This window comes from Salminus brasiliensis, chromosome 13, assembly GCF_030463535.1.
Source record: "Salminus brasiliensis chromosome 13, fSalBra1.hap2, whole genome shotgun sequence".
Lineage (NCBI taxonomy): Eukaryota > Metazoa > Chordata > Actinopteri > Characiformes > Bryconidae > Salminus > Salminus brasiliensis.
In genome coordinates, this window is record NC_132890.1 from 34,808,185 (window position 1) to 34,834,793 (window position 26,609).

Sequence of the window (26,609 nt, forward strand, 5' to 3'; positions counted from 1 at the left end):
GGATTTTGTAGTCAGTGGTAGGTATGACACCAGGTGTCTAATGGTTTAGTTTAACAATTCAAAGTTCAATTCTTTCTTGATTCCCCCCCCCCCACCTTCTGTTAGTTTTAATAAACTTATTAGTGTTTTTTTTTTTTATCAGGGATGCTGTCCTCTAATCATGAGTAATTCATAAAAGGGTTCTTCAGATTGATAGACAACCTTTTTGTAGGTGATTCTAAATAGCATCAATTAATTTTAGTTATGTTTGGCAACAAAAAAAAAAGGTTTCTCTACCATTACAGACACATTTTAGTACTATAAAGAGCCTGTTTTGTTTTTGCTGTCCCAGTAAAGTACTTTGTAAATTTTACTGTACAAAGTAGTTCAGATACATCATGTGGTAACAAGCAATTAAACTGGGTTTATTCAACTCAAAATAAATACTTTAAATGAACTATTATTTAATTCAAAGTATTTTGTCAGTTGCATTTTTAGAAAGTTAATACTATGTTATTTAGGTCCAACACACAATAATATTTTTGTGTTATAATACTTGTAAACCAGTAGTTTTATTTAAACATAATATATATGATTGTCAGTGATTACACTACTTCAAATGTCATTTAATCGATTTATTTAAACAAATAAATTAAATAAACTCAGGCAATGAGCTACATGTGTTTTATGTTTTATGTTTTGCCCCCAAAATCATTTGTTTTTTGTATAATATCTAATGTTATGCTATAGAATATAGTAAAAAAAAAAAAATCAGTTTTTGTTGTTGTAACCTTGTTTGGCCTTTGTGTTAAAATTCACAAGTTCAGTCTGTATTGCCTTCATATTTTTACTATGCTTTACAGGAATCCAGTAGTAGGGCAAGAGATCAACAAACCAAGCAAGCAATCCCATCCTCCTTGTGAGACTGTTCTTCTTCTCATGTGTGCATAATAATCATAATATAATATCACTAATATAATCATAGTAGAGCTGGTCAGAATAGTGAGAGTTATGATGGTAATAATAATATTAGTGGTAGTGAACAGTTAGGGTCCATGTAAACTTCAACAAAGTCGGTAGGCAGATTAGACTGACTAAAAAAAGTAGAGAGCCAGAAGGTAACACAGACACGGGAGCACCCAGAAACACTGGCATCCATCTGCTCCACCATCAAATCTATATGAATATATTATTTGGAATAAACAGATATGTTCTAAGTAGTAAGAAATACAGATGAAAATAAAGTAGTTGCAGCTTGCAACTTTCTTGTGCTTTAAATCCACTAGTTTACTAAAACTCCCTTTCCTGTCTGCTTTCCATGACTCTGCCTGATCTGTATCCCATGTATCTCAGTGTCTCAGTAAATACATTGGTAGAGCTGACTAGGTTGTGGATCCACATTGCAGACATTACCAGATCAGTCCAAATCTAGGAAACACTTCTTTCAGTAAAGTATTTGGATGCTGCTGGCTGCCAGCATTTTTGTTCATGAGCCTGAGCTGAACACTATCTCACTGCCCTCTTCAATAAAACTGAAACAAACTCAAACCCAATTTGACTGAAACGTGAGTTTAGATTACTTCAGATAAACGTTAAACTGAACTTCAGGTTTAGCCCACAGCCACTTCTGGTTCCAGTCTGATTACAAATGCATATTTAACAGCATTGTATCCCACTCCTAACATCTAGATACAGTAAACCCTATATCATTAGCTCCAGAGTTGAATATGATTTGAATGCAGAGACGAAAGGATGAAAATAAAAGACAAAATTAGAAGAATCAATAAAGTCAGGCTGTTAAAGCTGTTACACAACCACAGAAACCCTGAACTCTTTCACCTGCATCTAATCTCTCTCCTACTACCTCTGCATTTAACAGCCATCCTCGCTACACCGAGAAGCAGACCAGCAGAAGGTAGAGCAGAGTGGACAACTGAACACAGGTGGGTCTAAAATCCCACATGGAAAATTAATATGACTCCATAAATGCATGGCTGCAACTCCACTCGGTCCCACACCACATCCGTCCGAGGCTGAGGTTTGCTTTAATTGGCTGCTTTGCCCTGCATCACAATGACTTATCGATTTCAGCCGCGAGCTTCCACTCCAGCTAATCATTTAGCAATTCAAATGTTTGCAAGTGGAATGTGGCATCGGAAAGGAGGCCCTGCGGTCTAGAGGAACCTCACCCTGAGGTTGAAACGTAGGTTTAATGTTGGCACATGGGGGAGAATAGCAGTCGGAGAGTGGCTCCCTCTAGCTGGAACTCATTAAAAACTTATTGATGGTTTTAGAGATGGCTATGGCAATTGGATATAAATCTGGTTTAATGCTTATAGTGCTTAGAGGTTTTGTGCTGACTAAGGAAAATCACTGCATTTAAAAAGCAAACCATTGCTCTATGCATTGGAAGATAAATCGGCATAAAAGGACAACTGTTTAATGGAACTCTGGTGCACAGAAATCTACTTTTAATTCGGTAAGGTGTAGCACCCACACGTTACCCAGTGTAAATCTTTTTTTTTATTATTGGCAAAGAATGACATGTAAAAAAGAAAGCCAGTAAACCTCATGTGAAGGCAGCTACATCAAACTAGCTTTTTTTCTGGAGTAGACAAGGGTTTGGATGGGCCTAAGAATTTAGTTTGAACACAGGCCTAGTGTAGAGTAAGTGTAAAACTAAGCCAAGGCCAATAAATATATGTATAAATAGACCCATAACTTCAATTAAACTAATACAGGGATGAACAGTACAACAAAACACAGCTAGGTTAGGTTAAGTCTCTGATGCTGAATAGGTAGGACATGATACAATAATGCAAGGACAACAGACAGGATGCAGAGACAATAGGTACAAAGACAATAAATACAAAAAATACAAAAATCTACAAATACAAATATGTTATAAAATATTATATACAAAAAGCATTTCAGGCTCTAGATATTTCTAGCCTAGCAGCTAAAAATGCCAGAAATTAGAAAGCCAAATCTAAACACATGCACACTTAGCCTTCATTGCAGCTCTTACTTCTTAGAAAAAAAAGAGCAGAATTACTTAAAGATAAACTGATCTCCTGTAATTTCCCTGTAAAATGACAGCTGTGGCCGACAGCATTGACTGTATCATTACAGCCTTGCTAATGTAGTTAATTTAAACATTAGTAATTCACAACACTTTATAATAGAACATAAACTTTACTGTTTACCAGTATTATACTGTATTCATATAGTGTTGCTGTGGTAATCAACATTAACAGTACTTGTAGTTATGGTTATACTACTTCAGCTTTTAATGAATAAAATCTACTGCAAATTGCAGATCTATTCTGTCAATAAGAATGTGTATTTCATTTCTCTCATCCAGAATTGAGCTCTAACAATCCTCTAATCCTCCTCTGGTTTATATATACACTTGAAATAGAGGATTAAGGTTAAAAAAATGAATAGTTATAAATACAACAAAAAATGTTATAGATATGAATATTTATTGAAATGTGTATTAAAATGATGCTAAATTAAATTTAATTTCATGTAAAAAAGTGTCAAAACAGAAAATCCATTATTCAGCAGATTTGAGAACAACTTGGCTTGCAATGCTGTACTTTTGAGGGATACGGATGTCTAGGTTGACTGCTAACAGCATGAGATAAAGACAAGGGTGAAAATCAAGAGGAAGACAGCAAGAGGGACAGAATGGGAAATGAAACAATTAGAAGGTAGAGCAATACTTCAAACATGAAAGGACATCTGACTAACCTTTATGAAGTGCCACAAATTCCAAATAAATATTTAATTTTTAAATATTATTAATTATATATAATTACATTTATAATGTTTTTTGTAACAAATTTCATTTTAGTAATAAGGTGACATTTCAAAAATTACAAAAAGTACATTAGGCTGTCAGCAGCAGTGAAAGTGTAACTGTTCATGACATATCAACATTTAATTTGTTTGGGGATGGAGAACTGCTTTGTGGTTTTAAAATTATGTAATAATTTCTTTTTTTTGGAGGGGGGGTGTCAAAACTATACCTACAGCACACCTAATATTTGGTTAAACGTCCCTTAGCAAGTTGTACCAGATGCTTTTCATAGCCATCACCAAGCTTCTGTTGAGCTCTGGTTGGATATATAACCTCTCTTCTTGGCAGAATTGGTAGATTCAATTAAATTTGTTGGTTTCATACCACAGACCTGACCCCATCCACATAGCTGAGGTCAGAACATATTTGAGGTCAGGAAAGGCCAAGCTTTCAAAAGTTTAATGTTAGCTTACTTTATCCATTTCACAACCACCTTCGATGTATGTTTGGAGTCAAAGTCAAAGTCCTGTTGGAACACCAGACTGTGTGTCCAGGTTTCAACTGTCTAGCTGATGGCTGAAGGTTATGCTGAAGAATTCTCAGGTTGTCCAGCTTCTTCATCATTCTATCCACTTCTTCAATTGTATGGGAGACTTGTGTCTTTTTTGTTTGGTTATTCCTGATCATTTGAACCTGTTCTTTCAGGTTGGTAAAGAAGCTACACCTCATCTGCATGGACGAGTCAGATTTTCAACATGACTGGAGAACGATAACTGATCATCCATGACTACACCAAGGCTTTGTGCTTCTGTAGATGGAGTGACCAGTGACTTCTCAAAGAAGATGGATGGCAAGATCATTGTGAAGTCCAGCAGTTCCCGGGATGTACAGCAGCTCTGTCATGCTGGGGTTGAGTTTGAGGTGGTGGGTGAGTAGTTAGAGAATCCATGGGAGGATATAACTTTACCAAGAGAGCCTGTGTAGAGCGAGAAGAGAAGAGGGCCAAGCACTGAGCCTTGTGGAACGCCAGTGTAGAGACCATGTTATCTGGTATGAGTGCCCCTCCAAGTACAAACTTATGTTTGAACTGATGATCTTGGAATATGCAGTTGTTTAGAAATGGCTCCAGGAGACATTTTTGACTTTCTCAGATCTGCGCTGAGCTGCTTGGACTTTTCCATTGTATGGCTAATTAACCCACCTATTTGTAACCCCACCCCCTAGCACGAGGAGGGTAAGGACTTTACACATGTCATTGTGTAAACTGATGTGGCACGTTGTGAGGAAAGCACTTGTTCCCCAGCCCAACAGCACCAGCTAACAGACGCCTGCTGGTTGCTATGGTGTCCCAGGTGATTACTATGGTGTTGCTTAGTGGTTGCTTGGTGGTTCCTATGATGTTGTTAAGAGAATAAAAAAATAAAGAATAACAGGGCCCCAAATGGTCCAATGGACTACGGTGCTGTCACTATGATCAGAGGATCGCTGGTTCGAACCCCGGTCATGCAGCTAGCCCTCATCAGCCAAGGCCCAAAGAGAGCACAACTGGCCTTGCTCTCTCCTGGTTGGGTAGATGGCGCTTCCCCCACCCCCACCCCCCTCTAATATTGCTTCCCTGCAGTACTGGCCATCACTGGTGTCTGCAGGCTGGTGCGTTGAAGCCGGTTATATGGCACATTCCGCCAGGCACGTTGGTCGCCCGGTGGTGTTGCATCGGCAGCAGTTAAAAAAAATGCGCTGGGGGCATCGCATGCGATGGGGAGGGTTGAGGGGGACGAGTATGAACGAATTGGGTGGTCCAAATTAATGGGAGGAAATGGGCGAAAATAATAACAACTGGACAACAATAAAGCTGTGCATTGCTTTGCTTAACCATAATAAATTCGAAAACTGAATGAGTGAATCTGAAAGAAACTTATCTACAGTGCTTGTCAGTTTAGTTTGGAATCACAGGAACAGATATCTCTAGGCCTTACCGATAAATGAACTCCAGTGACTGAGCCACCTCATCTTGGTATTGTAGGCTGAAGATATAAAAGGTGGCAAGCACTGCAGCCTGCTCTGTGATAAAGCTTGACTTGAACCCCATCACAGATAATTCGGCCTTCAGTACAGGCCATCTATCCGGTAATTACTTGCTCAGTGCTGCCTGTTGCAGACACTGATAACAGTTTATTTGAAGGACATACAGTAGGTATCGTAGGTAAAGTATTTTTATGGTCAGAAATATTAATGGTAAACATAAGTAAACTTTTTGGTTAAAAATGTTTACTGTGTGTGAATTATGTATATTTGTCCGCATCTCTTCTGTGTAATAAACATTGCATTCAAATGAGAGTTCCATGAGGTACTCCATCAGAGTTGCACATGAATAAAACATGTGCATGAATATTCTGCAATGTATTGTATAAAGAAAATTTTAAAATCCCCTTTATGAAGTCCAGTTTTTGAGACTGTAATGGATCCTTACTTACATACAAGACTGGAAAAAAATCAAATACAACACCAGCAGTTAGCCTGGCATCATTTTTATTTTAATCAAAGCAAGCAGATGTGCCTAAATCAAGAGAATATATGTATATATATTCTGAATAAATGTCTGAATATTTGTCTGATAATGTATTCAAATTTCCAATGCAAGCATGAAAATGCTCTTTTATGCTCTCAAGTTAGCATAAATTAAACCTAGCTCTCAAACTGAGGAACCAGATTCACAACTGAAGTTCTCATTTCTCAGTACAACAGTCATTGCATTCAGCTCAGTCCATTAAAAAAAAATATATAAAAATGATCATATAAATGAAATAATGTTTACATTTAATGTAATTTTACAGAAATGGATTACAGTTTTAACCAATCAGTTTACTCAGACAGCGCACATCTACTCTGAATAAATCAAATACAGCTTACTTTAAAGCCTACTTTAATAAAACTCCTGTTTAATGCACAATAAAAACAACTAATTGAATATACACTTTTATATATACACTTATGGTTTATTCATTAGACAAAGCAGACAGAATGTATTTTATTTACAGAGAAAACAACCAAGAAGAAATCCAACAAAGACTTGAAACACCTGGATTAGGAGAGAAAACAAAGGAAACACAGGTACAAAATCAGAGCATTTTCTAAAAGGTTGAAACAGAAACTAGCAAAATAATCAGTGTTTACAAATCAGGTCAGATATTCAGATATTTAACCAGTGGTGCACAAACGTTTACATGCCACTTTAAATGCTGTATATAACACACTGACCTCCATTAAAATGCCATCTGGACATGAAATAATAGATAAAGTGACATTATGTGAAGTTAGTGTTTTTGCTGTCAGTATGTATGATGCACTGCCTATGGGCCAGGGGTTGCAGGTTCGAATCCCCAGCCATGCTCCTTTGCTATCAGCAGCCGGAGTCTTAAAGGGCACAATTGGCCATGTTCTCTCCAGGTGGGTAGATGGCGCTCTCTCCACTCATCCCTCTTAAGCGATGTTGGTTGGCACAGGCGTATATTAGCTGGTGCGGCGGAGCAGATAATTAGGTGTGTTAATTTACATTTACGCCATTTAGAAGACTCTTTTATCCAGAGCGATTTACAAAAGAGCTTCACTGTTTACTGAAGAAAGACCTCAGCTAGTTTAAATAGACTAAAATTAAAGCTCCTCTAATCTTAGACTCTACTAAACACAAGTCAATATAGAGACCATAATACTCTACTCTTCCCCCAAGTCCTCTCAGAAGAGAAGGGTCTTCAGTTTGGGTTTGAGCTGTTCGGACACCATGGGGAAGTTCGTTCCACCACTTCGGTGCAGGACAGAAAAAAGTCTGGACGCTCGTCTTCTGTGGATCTTAAAGGATGGCGGATACTTGAAGCTGGAAGGGCTCTTGGTGCAGATCTTGGTGTGTATTCCTCAGGCCACATTGTGGCTGGCTTTGCATGCATGGGAGGGGACATGTGTTAAGGCCTTACTTTCCTAATGTCGGGGGCTACAAACAGGTGGGTCAGTTGGCTCTACCAAATTAGGAGAAAAAGGGAAGTCTAATTCAGTCTGAAACCAGAAAGTTACCCACCTAAACCTTCCGTCAGACTGGTGTTTTTAGCGTAACAGGCCAGTAGGCAGCGGCAGCAGGAAGCAGCAAGTCAAATTAGCAGCATGTTTTTGTTTTTTTTTCTAGTCACTGTAGTCATCTGTGCAGCTGTTGATGCTTAAAGCCCCTATTGCCCCGGCAGCCGGGGCGTGAGAGGGCCCTGGGTTGGGCTGACCCTGCCGAGGACTCTATTTCCACATCTACTGGCCCAGATGATGGGTTTTTCCACACGGCTGCTCTCGGCCACAAATAGAGCGGCGCCAGAGCGGCGTAGGCAGCGGCTGCTGGAAACGGCAGTGAGTCACCTTCTGCCAGGGCCTACTCTAACTCTAACTCTCTCTCTCTCTCCACTTTCTCTCTTCTCGCTAACTCTCTTTCATTCTTCTTCTTCTTCTCTCTCTCTCTCTCCTCCTCTCACTCTCTCTATCCATCTCTCACTTTCTCATTCCCTCCCCAGCACCCGACACCCTTTCAGAAGAAAGTGATGCACGGCTGTGCGCATATCGAGGCTGGAGCCAAGAATATATCACTGCTGAGAGCAGAGATGATGTAGCGTGCCCTCCCCCCAACCACCACTCCCACCACCACAACCACAACCACCCCCCCCCCCACCCCACCCCTCACTCTGGATTGTGGTTTTCTCATATAGGCACAGATAGGAGATGGCAGCCGATAAAGGAGGTCGCAGCAGTAACCTGTGTCAACATTTACACTGGCCCGAATCGAGCAGAATATCTCTCTAAGTGCAACGCTGCCCCTTACATCCCCCCACAGAGCTGTGGGTTAACAGCTTAAAGTCAACAGCGCAGCCGCGGGTGAGCGGCTCCTATTTACCATCTGATTGTTTTGAAATCCCAGCCGCACATAAAGCATAACTGCACGGGGTTATGTTGTAACCTTGCTGTGTCAACTTCTGTTCATTAAGTCAGAGATTCTGTGCTTCCCTGCTTTCTTTTTCCTGCAGTGACCTCGGAGGAGCAGTCATCAGGGGATACCGAACTGCATATAAGATGAAAGAGACAGGAATAGAAGCTGTGGGGAACAAAGAAGCGTGCAATTAATTCACCTACGGCCCCTGAGCAGACATTATTATATGCTAAGGATGAGGTCTGAATAGGTATCTTTGAGAGGAAATGCTCTGCTAATCGTTGGTTTCAGTGCTAATTCGGGTTCAGTGACAATTGGTGTCATTTCACCAACTGAAACTGAGCTGTGAGTTCTTAGCAAGGCTGTGGTTTTAAGAAGTGGGGGATTGCTAGGAGGTCCCGCTCTCGGTCCTGTAGAAAAATGCATGCCTGTTTGTTTTAGTACATTTTTATTTAACAGAATCAATTCATTGGAAATTTGCCTTAATCAGCATTTTTACCAAATGAGCCCTCCGATTGGTTAGGACCCCACTGGTAGAACTGAAGGCGTGAACGCATCCGAATGAACTACCAACACAACAAGAAACTGACAGAGGAGTCAACCAATAACAGCCCAGTTTAGAATGGACAGAAAAGGTCGGAAGTCCTAGATACATCACTGACTGTGAATGTGAGAAGTAGTGTAATGGGTTTTCCATCAAATATATGCTAAATGAATATATTAATATGCTAATATAATTCATATATATATATATATATATATATATATATATATATATATATTCATTTTTAAATTTTAATTTATTCATTATTTTATTTATTTAAAATAGAAAGAATACCCCTCACCACTGCTAATAAGTGTATGAATAACTAAATTAATGTTAAAGCAGCTAACTTGTCATGTAAGTCATGTAATAATAACTGTGCACATTTCATACACAGAATGCAGCTCAAAGTGCTTCACAACAGAAGTTCATACAAAACAATAAACAATTGAGAAAGCAAAGCAAAAAGAAAAAAACATGAATAAATGTAGAATATAAAAAATAAATAGCAGAAATAATAATAATAATAATAGTAAATAATATGAAAATAAAAGTAGTAAGCAATAATAGTGATAGTAGTAAGAAAAAATAACATTAAAAAGAACATTAATTAAATATGAAATACAAAAAAGGATAAATGAGATAAAAATAGATGATATAGGTATGAGTAAGATGTTATGAATAAAATAAATATTTAAAATAAAATAACTATTTTGATGAAAATGCTAAATACTTTTAAGAGCCAGTGCTGTTCATTTTTTTGTACCTTTACACAGCAAATTTGCCAGTGTTAAATTAATTAGATTAGATTAGCATAATCAGACATTCAGAAATGTACAAATCATCATCATTGGTATATAATATCATCAGTATTATTTACTATCTAATATAGCAAAACTACAGATCCTCAAAAGAACTATAGATTGAATTTTACACAAGTTATTTTGTCTTTGTCTTTAAATGTAAGGAAGGTAAACTTCTCAGAGGTCTTTATTTGTAGCCTGGAAATGAGCTGAACAGTTTAACAGTGTACTGGTAGCTTATTTCATGCCGCTTATGAAAGCAGGGGAACAGGAGCATAGCCTTTGCTAGTGACAGTGAGATAAAGCTTCATAAAAGTGTCTGTCCAGCCAATTGCGCTTAATAATGACTAATTTCTTCACTTACATTTTCTAGCCTCCATCGTCAGTGTGGAGGCCTGCACTCAATGTACTCCAGAGCAGACACGAGCAGTTATGAGTTTAGTTAACCCATTAGCTTATTTTATTAGTAATCGATACAGAAATTCAGGTCTTTCCAAAAGGTTGACTTACTTTTTGTTGCAACTGTATATTGTATATTGTAAACAGGTGTGCAGATCTGGCCTGACAGGTGGGAGCCAGCATAGGTAGTAGGCGGCAGTCAACAACTCAAGCATGAATATGGAGCTTCAACTGAAAGTACAGTATCTTTTCGGAGCTTCTCCAGTTCCTAGAATGACACCGCTAGACCTACTAGCATATTCGAGCGGTTTTCACCAGCAATACTGAAAGTGGGAGGGAAGCTGACATCTAGCTTGAATGGGCACAATTTCGCAGATGGGAAATGACTCTTTTCCGAGTTTCCTACAAACAACATGAAAAGCCTGTCATGTGCACCCCCTCGCCCCCAGCCCAAGCTGACAAATATAGGTAATTAAAAGAGCCAGGCCTTACCCGGTGTTAATGTTTTGACTTGTAATTAGTCTGGATTTCTCTCTTGTTCTGCTCTGTCCAAATGTTGACAATATTCCACCCAATTACTCTCAACCCTCTCAAAACAAGATTTAAAGTGGGTTCATCACTCCGAAAATGGGGGGTAATAATAGATGTGTGTGTGTGTGTGTGCAAGTAAATGAGCAATTTTAATTAAAATATCTCAAAATTGCATAAAACCAGTTGAAGTAATTAATGGATGATCATACCATTTACAAAAAAGTTTGACATCATCCATCACGGCATGCTCAAATCTAAATACACACACACACACACATATATATATATATATATATATACACAGCATGGCACAGCATGCCCACCCACACACATGCACGGGAAAATATTTTTAATATTTATTTTTTTTATAAAGTAGAATGTCCCCACCCCATATTTTCATGGATAGTCTTGATTGTTCTTCAGAATCCACCCGACACGCCGCACAATGAACATGCTGATTATAAGCTCGTTTAGCTATTTTAGGCAGAACGATTAATCTGATAAACATCAAATTAATTGCTTTGAAATTTTCCAGGGACATGAATCAAAGGCAGGAGTAGCAAGGAAGTAAATTAAAATCACTTGACTGGAAGAAATGTTAAATTAGCTCTGAACCCGCAGCCGTGACACGTTTGACCTTTTTCGCCCTATGGCTATGAGAAAGAGTCTCCGCACTCTGCAGGAGGGCAACCCGGCACACACAACCCGGCCTTGGAGGTTTTGCATGGCCCTACATGTGTGAAAATGGCTCGTGCGGATAGTGCATTCATAATCGCGTGGGTTCTGCGGATGTTCCACGCACACATTAAGGCTATTCCTGTATTAAATTGCTGTTAATAGCCATTCCCTTTGAAAGTGCGTCACTCAGCCTGGAAAACTGACTCTTCATGTCCTCCATAGAGTTCTATTCTGTCCTGTGCTAATGGCCTTACCGCAGCCACTGAGTGCAACCGGCCCTGCTCCTAGACAACAGACTGCAAGGCAGAGCGTCATTCTGCCATCAGTGCTTCTATGTCCATTTAAGGATCTCAGGGTTCTCAGGATCTCAATGGGTAAAACTTTGTACCGGGCATTAACATGTGTCCTGGGTCACCTGATCAGAAGTGGCCAGCACAAAGTACAGGTGTGAACGTGGTACAGTGCAGTGCACCTCGAGGACACGCTGTAATCCCATCACTCACACCCCATTCAGAGGTGGTTAGAGATTCACATGACTATCAATGCGTCCCCGACAGCAAAGCACCACCTGCATCAAATAACATTAACATTAAATACATAACAACCGTGAGACCCCATGGTCCACTGTCCATACGAATTTGCTGAGCATGCTACAAAAACTAGCTACAGAACCGGCCCAACGCATACTCAAATTACACGGCCGCTTAGGGCCCCAACGCCACCAGGGGGTGCCCAAGAGCACCAAGATATAATAAAAAATGGATTTATTTCGTGATTTAAAAATAAAAATATATATATTAATTTATTTTTATAGTTGGCACACCAATACTATGTTGTTAAAAAAGAAATGTGAGTTTGCTTACCCTGTAAGGTTAAAAACAATAGCCAGAATGGCACTGGTCTGATGTAAGCTAATTGCAAATAATGCTAATGATAGTGAGTATGTTACACACACAGTGTAGCCTATGAATTGAAGAAGCATCTGGTGCTGAGCTGGTGGTATGGGGGGGGGGGGGGGGGCCCAAATAAAAATCTGCTTAGGGCCCCATGAAGGCTTGGGCTGGCCCTGACTAGCTAACTAATGGAAAAAGGTGATACTTGTGGCTGGTACTCAAGCGAAACTAAGGCCTTCATCTTGAGTAATTAATTGTAAGAATGAAGGTTCTTGTCATATGTTTATTGATTGGCATTAACCTCATTTCAAGTAATCAGTATTACTTTATCATTTTTTAATCAGTTATTGAATCAGTATTAACCTACTTTCATTCATTAAAAAAGCATTATGAATCATTATTATGGTTACAGCTTTTTTTTTTATCAAGAAAGCATAATCTGTGGACATGTGCATAATATATGTCCTCGGTCAAGATCTGTGGACAGTGTGTGTGTGTTTTGGCTGTTGCTATAGCACCCTTTTCATATATATATATATATATATATATATATATATATATATATATATAGAGAGAGAGAGAGAGAGAGAGCTTAACTAACTATGGAATATGTACAATTATGTTTCCCTTGTCCAAGTGCATAAGCAAACAACATCGAGGCATTTAGCTGACGCTCTTATCCATAGTGACTTAATAAGTTTCTCATATTACGAGGTGGGCCAATGTAGTGTTAGGAGTCTTGCCCATGTAGCCCAACATAGTCACCCAGACCGGGAATCGAACGCTGGTCTCCCACATGGTGTGGTAGCTCACTGGCAGGTAGTGGTGTTATCTGTTGCACCACACCAACCCCTATGTCTAGATTAGGTCTATCTTTAGATTCCTCTAGCTTAACATAGCTTACACCTCATTGGTCTAGGGCCGAAGGTTATTTCAGATATTTAAGCTGAGACAGAAGTAAGCAGTTTTGTCCAGAAAGTCTGAACAAACTGGAAAATCTGTTTTTGGACTGTTGCCTGATTTCTCCTGTACGTCCAGTTTTTGGCCTGATTCTTTTATTTCTTTGTAATTATTATAGACTCATGTGTGCCATGTCCCTCCTCCAGAGGAAATGATGTGAGAAATCCAATCGCAAGCGCTCACTTTTGAAAGGTACTTACTACAGCACACCGGGAACACCCCACAAGACCTGCCTGATGTATTGGAGATGTTCTGACCAGTCATTATCTAGAACATCACAGTTTGGTTCTTGTCAGAGTGACTAATTTCTCCTGCTTTTAACACCTTCATTACTTCCAAGAACCGACTGTTCACTTGCTGCCTAATATGTAGATCCACCCCTTGACAGAAGCCAGTGTAGGTAAAGATAATCACCTGCTAGTGGTGCTAATGTTCTTAATATCATTCAACTTAATTGATATTTAATCAAAGCTATATAAAAGCTAATGAAATCATCTGGTATATGTATGTTTTACTGTGATCTGCTTAGACTTCTTATGTGACCATAATGCCGAGATCTCAACAAGCAGCCTCAAGATTTAGCCACACCAGCATGTAGCAATGTTTATCATGCAGTGTTTACATGAGGTCAGGTTGCTCTGGCTGTGGTTGTGTTCATGTATATGAACTATGTGGCCTAAGGGAACGTCAGCGGTGCACAGTCTGGATATGCCTTCTTGCCTATGGGCATGGTGCTAGCATGGTGCTAATGCAGACTCTGATCAAGTGAACACTAGCAGGGCTGATGAAGTGTATTAGAAGTGGCACCGATCCTGGTGGGGCTGTACAGTGGCTCCTGTTTACCGATGTTAAACAGTACAGTTGCCAGTACACTTTCTTGCGTTGCTAAAATGGGGAAAATGGATGTAATTACTGGAGTCTGCAGATTAGTGAGCTCTGAGAGCTCAGCAGTGAGGCTAATTAATTTACCTGCCTTGGTTATTGTTCGTCTGATTGCACGTCGGTGCTAAAGGAGGCCGTCCCGCGAAGCTATGAATATCACTTCTAACATGCTAATGCACTCCTCCATCCTCTCATATTATGCAGATTACTGGCTCTAATCTCTTGTCATGTCTTTGAAAATGCCCGGTTTCCGATAAAAAAGGAACCCTCCTCTTTTCCGGCTAAGCTGAAGCTTCTGAAGCTGATGGGCTGAAGTATGTGTGTCAGAGGACAGCAGTGACACCAGCACTGTGGTGAGACTAGCTCAGCGTGGCATTGCTTATATCTTTAAAAGGGGCACAGCAAGGTCTTGTTGGTCTGCTTAGGCCGATAGGGGTTTGAAAGTGACATTATCAACTTGGCTGTCAAAATGAACAGCGTTTAGCTGACAGGCTACCGAGAGCGTAATTCCTGAGACAAAAGGGGAAACTTCACACAGCCATGATTAAATTACTTGACAGCATGTAATTTAACACTAAAACTGGAATTGAGATCATTTCACACACGCTGGCAGCTCCAGGTTCAGCTCCAAATATTTTGAGGTCGAGCAAATGGATTAGCGGCTGAAAGTAGATGTAAGCGTGTCGTATGCAATTTTTTTCACATGTCAGAAGCAGGACCTTCCTTTTCTACCTGCTTGACCTGTGTGTGAACATGGTAGAGAGAGAGAGAGAGAGAGAGAGAGAGAGAGACCAGACACAGGAAGACAGAGGAGAACATATAGAGCAATCTACTGATAAGGAACCAATTAAATACTCACCCAGTCTTGCTGAAGTGGATTGCCAGCGTTAGCAAAATCGATGGGCTCCACGGGGCGAGGGCGTACGCAGGAGCCTCGCTGGCTTCAAAAGGAGGGATATCTTAATGGAGTCTGATATCTAATGCTTTCGACCACTCAATCAGCCGGGCAGGCCCGGAAAACTTGAGAAGAACTGCTTAACCAAAAATAAAAGCTGTGTTTCCCTCCAGAGGAAGGTGATGTTGTTGTGTTTGGTTCTCAGCGGCGAGCAGATCGGGCCCAATGGTGACAAGTCAACTTTCAAGCAGCCTTTTTTCTTTTCTCTTTGCAAAAGTGTGTTCGCTGCTTTTGTCAGAGTTTCTCTAATCATAGGGCGGCACAAAGAGCTGTGTTTTCTCGAGAGAGAGAGAGAGAGAGAGAGAGAGAGAGTGGGAAAGGGAGAGATTGCTGAATGCTGCACTTCTAAATTATCAGAGCCAAAAGGAAAAAAATGCTGCAAATGAAACAGAGTACTTGTGGCTGTTTTTCTGGGTTATTCTGTCCAGCTTTTATATATATTTAACCTCTTGAGACACAGACTTTTGCTTGGTGTGCATGTTTAATTTCTCCTGTTTGCGATTAGTAGAACCTAGCAAGTATAAAAACTAAACTTATTCTTTGTACAGGAAGTCATTTTTGCCCCCCATATGAGGATGCAGGAGACCTCAAGAGGATATACCTTATGTAACGTTAGGCTGCGCGAAGATGATCGGGCTGTAAATACCTGCGGGGTGTGTAACGGGATTCAAAGATTTAGAAGAGGTGGTACAGTACAGTGAGGGTCTTGTTGGATGTGTGAAAAAAGAGTCGCAAAGCCGATGCAGTTAATGATTGGCTAAAAATAGACTAAACACCGAAGAGTGAAAGAAGTAGCTGAATCTTGCAGGTATGGAAGCTTACGGTCTTACAGGTCTACCAGCAGTGGCAGAAATCCCAGCCTACAGCAAAATTCTCCTCAGAATTGTGGTTCAAAAATTAAACTGACGGACAGGGACCGCCGGCGTGTTTCATAGATTGAGATTGAAAATCGCTTCGCTTCCAGGCTAGAATTGCTTCTAAAAGTCAGAGCAGGTTCTTCACCAACGTCTTCGTCCTTTGCCCAATGCTGATCGTTTGGCACTCTGCTACAACTGACTGGTGTGCTCGCTTATTTATACATGATATTTTTATGTGACATCTAGGGCCTAATTCATTCCAAAACAGTGGTGGTCATAATATTCTGATATGACTGTAACAGTGGGTGAAGGGTGGTAGCATTGCGGACACCGCTAACATATCTTTATATATACTCATACTTGTACATATCTATAAATATCTGTATCTATATCTATCTATCTATCTATCTATCTATATATATATATATATATATATATATATATATATATATATATATATATGCATCTATATATTGGAATATCTATATATCTATGTGGATTTCAGGAGAAGACTGATGTACTAGCTGTATAAAAAAAATAAAAAATAAGCAGTAGCCAGATCAATGCTACAGTAGGAAGGGGAGATGGTCGAACGAGGGAGGGGTGGTGAGACAAAGTGAAGGAGACAGATAGATAGACCAAAAATGAAAAATAACTCCGAGAGCCAGCACCTTGAGGGCCCTGGCAATCATGTACAGGGATTTTCAAGCCGGCACAGACAACAGATTCACAAACAAGGGCTCCGAGTCCGGAGAGGCAGCGACCGTGATTGATTCCCTCAGCTGGACTGATAAGTTTGCTGTGCTCGGCATTCTGCAGAAAACAGAACATGTTTGGGGAGGGAGAGAGAGAGAGAGAGAGAGAGAGAGAGAGAGAGAGAGAGAGGCAGAAAAACAATCTGGGAGCACGATCCATCAGAGAGCAGCAGGATTGGAAGTGAAGCGGCCCTCCACCAGCCAGTGGCCGAGTACAGCCACTCTCAAAGCCTGACAGATTGCCATTTGGAATGTGGACACTCCACTAAACAAATCAAATTCCAGGCTGTTTGAGCAAAAAAACAAAAAACAAAAATGAAAACACTCATTAAAATCTCAAAAACCCATTCAGCATCCTGGCAGATCTCCCCTACATGCTCTCCATATTCAATATGATTACGATTACAGCTAGAACAGCTACAGCCAACACCTTTAGGAAGCTCAGTTTAAGAGTCGTCTCTGTACAACTTTCAGTAACATAGGCTTAAAAATCAATGATCGTAGGAAAACCCTTGCATCCACACTAGATAGCAACACAGTGAGAATTGGGGGGAGAGGGAGGGGCATCCTGCCTATCTAGGGAGAGAAAGGCCAAGGCCACTCTCTCTGGTTATGGATGGCCGTGGCATCACAGGGGATTAAAAGTATTTCTAACGTAATTGACTTCAAATATGAAAATGTCACTCAAACACAGTATATGTATAAATGAACCTGCATTTGCCTATGCTAACCCCTGTCCACCATCAAAAGCATCTTCTAAGCTGGACCTAGAAGCAATGGAAGCAGGTCTCCTCCTATGAGTTGGCTTTCCTGTAAAAAAAATGATAGTACCAGGCTGCACTGTGGGAAGAAGATGACTTGGTGCAGAGAGTGTGATGGCATGGACTATATCCCGCTGGGAAACCTTGGGTCCAGGAGTTTATATGGATGTCAATTTGACATGTGTCCACCTTAAACATCACTGTGGACCAGGTACACCCCATTCATAGCAATGGTATTCCTCTGTGCTGTCTTTTAGCAGAATTATGCATCCTGCAACACTGCACACATTGTTCGGGAAGGGTTTGAGGAATGTGGCGTTTAACAGGAATTCAAATTCCCCAGATCTCAAGCTGATTGAGCATCTTTGGGAAGCGCTGGATCAACAAGTCCGATCTATGGTGGCTTCACCTCACAACTTACAGGACTTACAGGATCTGCTGCAATGTGCAATGGTCATTTACCACAGGACACCTTCAGAGGTCTTGTAGGGTCCATGCATTAGCAGGGTGGAGCGGTTTTGAAGGTATATGGAGGAGCAACAACATATTATGCAGGTGGTCATAATGTTTTGGTTATGTATATGTGGTTTTGGTCATATTAGAATAATACTCTGTACCACTTGCCAGAGTCATCGTTCCACTCTGGCATCAATGGCTCATGGGGCACCACTGTTATGCTATTCTCTGTACACCTCCACTTCAGCGACTCTAGAACATTCTACAAAGTTAGCAGTTTCTGAGCTGCTACCACCCTTCTCCCAGTCCTCGATTATCCTGTGCTTTTGGAAATCAATCAAATCATGCCCAATTTTTCCTATGCTAATCATCATGTGGCCCTCAACTGCTACAACTGACTGGTGTGCTCGCTTATTCATACATAGTGAAAGCCTGGTCACATGGCATCAGTGACGTCCAGGGCCGAGTTCATTGCAAACCAGGGGTGATCATAATATTCCGACAGTGGGCATCACATAAATAAAAGCTTGAATAAAAACCATGTATCTCCAATTTTGTCCATTTTTAGTTTTCTCTAGTTTCTGGTTCGAACACTGTAGCTGCTCTGCACACTGTTTAAATAATTTTAGATGAATCGACCAATAGAAATGCTGTAAATTACTTGGAATAAACACTTTTATTTTACTCTTATTTGACTCCCATGGAAAGTTAAGGATGTTTTTACCCTCTGCTGTAAATGTCACCATTTTGGAGATACATGTTTTTCATTGGCCAGCGCCTCTGTATGTAAATATGTTTCCAAACTTTTGATCATTTAGGATAATTGCTGACTTTCATATTTTCTGCACAATTTTAGGAGGAACAGGGAAAAACAGATGCAGTTCCTCTTTATCTTTGGGCCAAAAAGTCGCGACCAATGGCCCGCTCGAACCCAACTGAACGGGCTCTTGCTGAAAGTGTGTCGCCATGGACACCCCGGAGCAGCTTCAGGCAGCTTGAGCGGGGCCAGGAATTTGTATAGCGGTCGCCCCCAGAAAAAACAGCGGTGCAGCGGCGCAAACAAACCTGAACAATTAAGCGACAGGCAAGAGGCGCTACAGACAGGAGGCAGTGGAATCTCCTGGAATGAAGGAAGGGAAGGTGTTTCAGAGCATTCATTATGCTCCCGGGTGACAGGGCTGGATCATGAGTGTATGTGTGTGTCTGGGTGTAAGTGTGTCTGTGTGTGTGTGAGAGAGAGAGAGAGAGAGAGAGAGAGAGAGAGAGTGTTATCTGTAGAAGCTCATTAGCTCAGACAGGGCGAGCTGTAGCATACAGGGTAACACACGTTAGCAGACGCTCATTATGGGGTGTCGGAGATGGGCCAGCTAGGGCTGAGGCATATATCACTGTGACATCGCTGTCAATGGCCGACAATGGAAACACACCAAGCGTCTACCTTCAGCTTCTTCGCCTCTGTGGCGACTGACACTTCCTTGGCACCTCCTATAATTCCGGTATGACAGCATAATATTGTCGGATACCCTAAGAGAGCCGGGCTGAGGGGGTGTGAGACCTGGCTTTTCATCCGACGCGACAGCCGTGGCAAATAAACACGTATCTGCCACCAGTCAGGGCCTTGTGGAGCTGGCAAGGGGCATTGTGGATGATGTTGGGTGAGAGAAGACTGTATCTCAAGCTGCTTTCATGTGCTGTCAGACCTATCGGAAATGTGAGCTCCAGGCCTACGCTCACATGTCCAAATGTATCCAGACACCCGCTCGTCCCACATTTCAGCACCATCAAAGGTGTTTAAATAGGGAGAGAGTGCCTGCTTCGCGACGCCAAAGGCCGGAGAACATTAAGCCAACAACCCCACACATCACCACACTGTTATCCTTCACATGATTCTAAGATGTTCTCCACTATTCACACTGTTCTAGGGTGTTTTACTTAACACTGTGGAAAGGAGAGGAACATCTGTGAATGTTCTCCTCCTCCTGCAACATTTCACGAAGGTTCTCCCCCATTCACACTGTTCTAAATTGTTCTCCCCCTTTCACAGGGTTCTAGAGTGGCATTCCCTTTCACCCTGTTCTAGAGTGTTTTTCTTCACACTGTGAAAAGGAGAAGAGCATCTCTGAATGTTCTCCCTCTTCAACATTCATAGATGTTCTCCTCCACTGGCACTAGTCTAAAATGCTCATTCAAACTGTTCTAGAGTGGCCTTCTTTTTCACGCTGTTCTAGAATGTTGTCTAGACCTTTTTCTTCTAGGACTTTCACACTGTTCTAGAATGTGGTCTTATCCAAACTGTTCTAGAATGTTGTCTCATTGTAACTGTTCTAGAATGTTGTCTCATTCAAACTGTTCTAGAGTGGCCTTCTTTTTCACGCTGTTCTAGAATGTTGTCTAGACCTTTTTCTTCTAGGACTTTCACGCTGTTCTAGAATGTGGTCTTATCCAAACTGTTCTAGAATGTTGTCTCATTGTAACTGTTCTAGAATGTTGTCTCATTCAAACTGTTCTAGAGTGGCCTTCTTTTTCACGCTGTTCTAGAATGTTGTCTAGACCTTTTTCTTCTAGGACTTTCACACTGTTCTAGAATGTGGTCTTATCCAAACTGTTCTAGAATGTTGTCTCATTGTAACTGTTCTAGAATGTTGTCTCATTCAAACTGTTCTAGAGTGGCCTTCTTTTTCACGCTGTTCTAGAATGTTGTCTAGACCTTTTTCTTCTAGGACTTTCACGCTGTTCTAGAATGTTGTCTAGAACTTTTTCATCTAGAACTTTCACACTTTCACACTGTTCTAGAATGTGGTCTTATCCAAACTGTTCTAGAATGTTGTCTAGAACTTTTTCATCTAGAACTTTCACACTTTCACACTGTTCTAGAATACTGTCTTATCCAAACTGTTCTAGAATGGCCTTCTCATTCACGCTGTTCTAGAATGTCTAGAACTTTTTCATCTAGAACTTTCACACTTTCACAATGTTCTAGAATATTATCTTATCCAAACTGTTCTAGAATAGCTTTCCCTTTCACACTGTTCTAGAATGTTGTCTTCAACTTTTTCATCTAGAACTTTCACACTTTCACAATGTTCTAGAATATTGTCTTATCCAAACTGTTCTAGAATAGCTTTCCCTTTCACACTGTTCTAGAATGTTGTCTTGAACTTTTTTTTATCTAGAACGTTCACACTGTTCTAGAATGTTGTCTCATTCAAACTGTTCTCGAATCCTATCCACCTTCAACAGTCACTGTTATAATGCTTGAAAATGTTCTCCCTCAGTCACACTGTTTGAGAACGTTCTACCCCATTAGATTAGCTTGTCTGTTCTTATCCTGGATTCTTATCTGTTCTGGCCTTCAAACCCACCATTTGATCCCTTGCTTACAAGGGACATTGGCCACTTCCCTGCCTAACAACACCCACTCTGGAATGGGCACAGCATCATCAGATCCAGGGGGTCAGGTGACTTGTCTGAAGTACAACCAGAAATACCGCAGAGAGTCATGGGATTTAAACCTATAACCTTCCGTTTACTGGTTCATCTCTCTTGCCACTAGACTACCAGCCAAACAGCCCAAGCAACTGCAGCTTGATGCCCTTCATCCACAAGAGCATTAATGGGGTTAGCACCGATGTTTGCTGATAGAATCTGGAGTGCAAATAGCACCATCGTCCAGCAGAGCCCCGAACCTAATGTAACACTTAATCCAGTAATCCAATTAATCACAGTCTTCAGAAACACTAGACCGTTAGAGCCAGCTGTGTTGGCGCTGGGTAAGCACAGACATTTGCTTATTTCTGTAAATGCTGGTTGCATTTTGTAGAGTTTTAAAGTGAAGACACCAACAGGAGTCAGGCTTGCTAACTAGCTAACCATGTTTCTGATTACCATGCACTTGAACACAAAGACTTATTTAGAGAAGTAATTATGGGAAGTGGAAAATCACATCCCAATTAGCATGTGAAGACAGCCTAATAGGGGTGTGAAAAAGGGGTGCATGATTGGGTTGAATGGATTTTGGGAAGTTATGCTGGATACTTTATCGCAGCGAGACAAAGATAAAAAAACAGCCATATAAAAACTCCTAAAACTCCCAAAACCTGACCAGGAGTCAAAATGTACATTTAAAAGATATTATATTTTACTTTTAGTAAAAAAAAATAATAAAAAAATGGACCATAAGTAGAAAGAGCTAGATAAATGGGGTAAAAGATTAACCTTCATTCCCCTCAAACTAATACAGACTTCAATCAAAAGAATCAAATGCTGCCACCTACCAGTCCGACCAACAGGCCCCCCACCCACCGCCACCCATACCAGACCAGCGGCTCACCCTCCTACCACTGCTACCTGTCTAATGACCATGTTCAAACCTAAATGGACTCTTAACTATCTGCATCTATTAATATCACCACTATTAACCACTATCTACACCATGATTATTATATTATGAATATGATCAGAGCAGTTCAGCAGTTTAGATGGTTTGGTAACTTGTATCAATAATGTTTAAATAGTTCTGATCAGAGGAGGACGGGTCGGGTCCCCCCGTGAGTCTTGGTTGGTAAATTTGACTTGACTTGACATGAAGCCAGCGAGGGCTGAGCTTTTGTAAGAGCCGGGAGCTCCTCCCTAAGCAGCTGCAGCTGTCCATAATCAAGGAGAGAGCTGTGGCTATGTCGGCACTGTCAACAACTAGTGAATTCTGGACGTTCAGCTCAGATGATCACGAAAGGCTTCACACTAGTGGCTCCCACAGCCTGAAGACGAGCACCAACCAAGTCCTCCATACATCTCCAAGTGTCTTAAAGTTTCCGGAAAATTGAACAAGATGAACCAAACAACTGCAACCTTCAGCAGTGTTCAAAAGCAACCATCAGTTTCTAACAAACCACAATTCAGATTCAGAGCTTTGTGAGGACGAAGATTTACACCCCTCCCGCAAAAGGGGCCCGGCTGAGGGCGAGGCTAAGAAAGAGACCCGCTGACCCTTTTCGTCCCGGGATTCATCGCGGCTCGCTCGGTGTGTCCATGGCGACCTGCCGTGCGACCATCCAATGGGATCGGAGGCATGCCTGAGAGGGAGCCAATTAAAACAGGCCATGGCACCTTGCCGATGGGAAGTGGGCCAATTAAGCTGACGGAGCCAGTGTGAGAAAGGAGAGGTATGTGTGTATGTGTGTGTGTGTGTGAGTATGAATAGGGTACATTAGACCACTCAACAGACCCAGCGGGGTTTAAACTGACAACACACGGCTCCAAAAGGCCCCTACCGGTTTCCAGAAAACAATAGCCCGAGTGAAACACCTATTGTGCTAGTGCTCGCGTCTTCCTCGTTCCCTCCCCCCCACTGCTCTTTCTTTTTACTTTCGCCTCCATTCTCTCGCTCCGCCGGTCGTCCTCTGTCACGGAGCGGAGTGCGTGCCAGGCCCTGATAATTAGCAGGAAGACTCGGGCCTGTAAAACAAAAGCGCTTCGCCTCCTCCTTGCTCGGCTCCACCGGTGCAGCCCCAGCCGGTCTCTACCGTGGGTGTCTCCCTCTCTGATGTATTATTCATTGGAGTTCTTTTTTTCCTCCCCGTTCTTTCCTTTTACCTCTAATGACATGAAGAGGCTCGGGAAAATGCTCATTAAGTTGTCATTGAATATAGATCAGACCTTAAAACACGGCGAAGGAAGACAGAACCAGAAAGGAGAAGAGAGAAGGAGGAAAACTTGAGATAAAGGTGAAGAGAAGTGTGGGTGACAGAAGACGGGAGCGATTTTGGAGGGGAAGGAGGGGAAGAGAAGACACGACGGAATCTCTGCTGTGGTCATAAAATCATGAGGCCAAAATTAAAGGGACGCTTTATTTATTTATTTGCTTGTTCATTTATTTATTTAGTTATTTATTTATTTTCCTGAGTGCAGATTTAAGAGATTACAGGCGCTTCTCCACTAGTTAGGCCTTAATTAATTACTGCCTCCGTCCAGATAGAGGAGGATTAACCAGCCTTAGACTGGCCTGCCTTTCTCGCTGTCCTCTCGCTGTCTCCGTCTCTCTTGCTCTCTCTCACGCACTTCCCTGCCGACCTCAAAAGGTCCAGTAATCCGAAGGAATCTTAATTCCGAATCGCCACTTTAATTAAAGCGCCTCTTTTATTTACTTATTTATTTATTTATTTATTTATTTTCCCTTCCCATGCCACCCGTGACGACACCCCTCCCCACCCCACAGCCACACATACACGCTGCACCATCCCTAAAAGCATCTCCAAGCCAGATGAATTATGTATTTCTCCATCTCTGTCTGTCCGTTCTTGTAATTTTCGTCTTTAATGAAAATCAGGTAGAGCGAAAGAGCACATATTACGAACAACCAGTGTTCCATAAGTCTTTCTTTTTTTTTCTCCCGTCTCTCTCTCCATCGCAAGAAAAGGCCGTCAAGCCTTTCAAGGTCAGTCAAAATCGCTGACTCGTGACTTCTACTTAAACTAATGACGACTCATTTTCTCTGGCAGATATCATTAAGTCCGACCGTGAGGGGTGTTAAGTTGGTGTGTGGGAAAAAAGCCTTTTCGCGCAATCCTCTATCCACATCAGGGTCAAGGTAGGAGGGAGAATTACACAAGCATCTGATTTCTCCTCTAAGATGTGTCTTGAGAATGTGAGGCACAAGGTCAGTTCCCCTTTCGCTTGTACAAACTGCATCTCTCCCTTTTCTGCATCGTTATGCTCAACATGCCGGGCCTGTTATTGTTGCATTCTGTTAAAAAGTGGCGGTAGCTATGGTATCATCGACTTTCTGAGCAATTTAGTAATCATACTAATAAGTAATGAGCACAAAATAATAAGCATGTAATACATTTACATTACATTTATGGCATTTAGCTGATGCTCTTATCCAGAGTGATTTACAAGGTTACTGGTATTACAGAGGCAGGCCAATGTAGCGTTAGGAGTCTGGCCCAAGGACTCTTATTGGTGTAGCGCAGCACAGTCACCCAGACCAGGAATCGAACCCTGGTCTCCCACATGCTGTGGTAGCTCACTGGCAGGTAGTGGTGTTACCTGTTGCACCATACCAAACAAATACGTTTTAGGTTATTGAATTAAAAACTTACTTTCAAAAACATACTTTTCAACTTGCAATGTTTTATTATTACATTTTTTTGGCTTAATTGCAGGTTGTCAGCCCCTCGGTATTGTGTCCTCCCCTGGGGCGATTCCGAAAAAGGACCGCCTCGTTTGTGTTCATGTTTGGTTCATTGTGTTGATTCAGTGTCTTGATTCGTGTTAATCATGTTCATGTGTTTCACCTGGGATCTGGGGGTACTTAAGGAGCTTTGACATCTTAGTTCGAGGCAGAGAATTGCATGTTTGGAACCTTGAGGTAGCCCAAGAGGTTTCCGTTACTGCCCACGGTGTGTTAAGGCCAGCTTCTGATCTACGTCCTCGTTCGCGAGCAGGCCACCCGGCCATTCAAGGACTCAGCAAGGCTCGCTCGCTCTCAGCCACGGTATACCCATGACTCTCGTTCCAGCTAGGCGACCCACGCTCTCGCAGCAGTTCCAGGTTTGGTCGGCCTAGCCGCTCTTGTCTAGTAGCTGGTCCCCCAGCTAACCCTCAGTCTCAGGTGTGTTTTTTTTTCGCCCTCTAGTTTGTCAAGTTTGTGTTGTGTTCACATCTATGCCTTTATGTAGCTGCTGCCTCTTTTGCTTTATTTTGACCCAGTGTATTTTCTTGAGTTGGGTTAATAAACTACTTGCATTGGATCCATCTCTGCGAGTGTTCATACCTCTGTGTCTGGCCTAACCCGCCATGTCACAGGTCAAATGTTTACACACACTCATCACAGATATGTATGGCATGGCAATATTGAACTTCTTGGCCAAAAAATTTAAATTAAACCTTTTATATTAAAAAAAAAGAATACAGAGCAGAGATGCTTCATAAACTCAAAGGAAATGGTGCATGTATTTGTCACTGTACTATGTACAGCATTTGACCCATCTGTGGTAGTGAACACACACACACACATGAACTAGAGGCAGTGAGCAAACACACACCAGAGCAGTGGGCAGCCAACTCCAGCATCCAGATAGGGCAAAGGGCCCAACAGTGGCAGCTTGCCAAGCCTGGGTATTGAACCCACAACTCTGTCATCAATAGTCAAGCCCGAGTGTCGAACCCACAACCCTGTCATCAATAGCCTATCATCAATACCCGAGCCTGGGTATCAAACCCACAACCCTGTCAATAGCCTGGAGCACTAACCGCTGAGCCACCACTGCCCACTGTGGCAATCAGACAGGGTGACTGTATTTGGGTCAAAAAGTGGCTTGTCTGTTTAACCTATAAAAAGCAGTTGAACTGGGTTTAATTAACTCCAATACATTTTTTGAATCAAGTAATGGTTCA